At 43.3% G+C, this 1255-nt stretch overlaps 1 protein-coding gene across 1 annotated transcript in view; it reads right to left on the bottom strand.

Moving 5' to 3' along the window:
• Nucleotides 1–350: 350 nt before the first annotated feature.
• Nucleotides 351–1255, bottom strand: part of LOC113827830 (suppressor of cytokine signaling 1) — a 14755-nt gene continuing 13850 nt past the window's right edge. Inside the window, exon 2 of the mRNA XM_027380763.2 lies at nucleotides 351–1255. This exon is cut by the window's right edge and continues 1072 nt beyond it. The gene's annotated coding sequence lies outside the window, so the exon portion shown is untranslated.

Below are 1255 nucleotides of genomic sequence, written 5' to 3'. Positions count from 1 at the left end.
CCTCTCTCTCACTCTCTCCTCATGAACTGCGAGACAATGAGTGGCTGCCGTCTGACCGAATGGAGACGTGGTTCGAGTTGGCTTTCGAGACGAGAAGCCCTGTCGCGCAGAGGAGTCCTACGGAGGAACTTTTTAGTCCACGTTACTCCCCGGACAGGACTCTACAAGGGGGATAGCTTGATGAACACCTTCGCTGCTTTCACCTTCTTTGCCCGCAGTGGGCTTGCGTCATTTCAAAACATATTTGTTAAGATACAAACTCTTTTTATGTTTCATTTCATCTGGCATAATAAAATAGTCTATACGACGAGGCTACCTTTGAAGGCAACGGGAAAAAAAAATACAAACAATTGACTCCCACAACAGTCGTGGGAAATAATTTTTTTACAAGGGCATTATGCAACAGTAGCATACGTCATCCATTCCAAAATGTATATAAATTATAAGTCCTTTGAATCCAGAAGAGAAAATTGAGATCCGAACCACCCAGATCTCACATGAGCAAGAAGCAGCGTCCTTCCGGCGAAATAATAGTCCTGCGTTATTGCTTTTGTTCTCACGCTCTGAATAACTTACACTCGTGTTCATGAACCCATTGCAGTTCAGTGCAATTCACTTCTGTCCATTCCAATATAAAAAAAAGAAAAAAAGTAGCCCGCGCACTCACAGTGTTTGGTAAAGAGGTTATCCGTCTGATGATTTCCAAGATTCGTTCCTAATTTCTCTCTTCTATTTTCTTTTTCTCTTAAATATGTGGAAGCTCTTACATTGCCATGTACAAGGTTCTCTACCTACCATCGACTCAGCATCTCGGGCCAATGCCATATAAACACCCACAATCCCTGAATATTTACTATTTAAGATTACTATCAAAATTCGGTTATATGTATATATAACTACGTCAGCTCTGCAATGTGCAAAGCTTTGTTGTTTTGCACGCCATGTAAGTCCGCAAGATGTGGAATTTAAAAAAGAATCGCTGGTCTTCTGAATACGCGTTTGACTCGCTTCCTGTCCTCAGGTCGCCCTTCGGGAATTTACTCGCGGGGATTGTTGTATCCGACACTGAACTTCAATATATTCTTAGTAGACAACTTTCCCTTAAAAAATACATTACTATTTCTATTATGACGTATGTAAAAACTTCCATGCTATTTTACCCGGCTTCCGTGGACGCCTCGAGCGCTTCGATGGAGTCTTTCGCAGTCTCTCGCGCTCAGCGTCCGGCCCCGCCGCTGCCCCTGAGTTCCCGCCG

The sequence above is a fragment of the Penaeus vannamei genome, chromosome 36, assembly GCF_042767895.1.
Source record: "Penaeus vannamei isolate JL-2024 chromosome 36, ASM4276789v1, whole genome shotgun sequence".
NCBI classification, from domain to species: domain Eukaryota; kingdom Metazoa; phylum Arthropoda; class Malacostraca; order Decapoda; family Penaeidae; genus Penaeus; species Penaeus vannamei.
The sequence above is the reverse complement of the archived record's forward strand: the minus strand, read 5'-3'. Positions and strand labels throughout refer to the sequence as shown.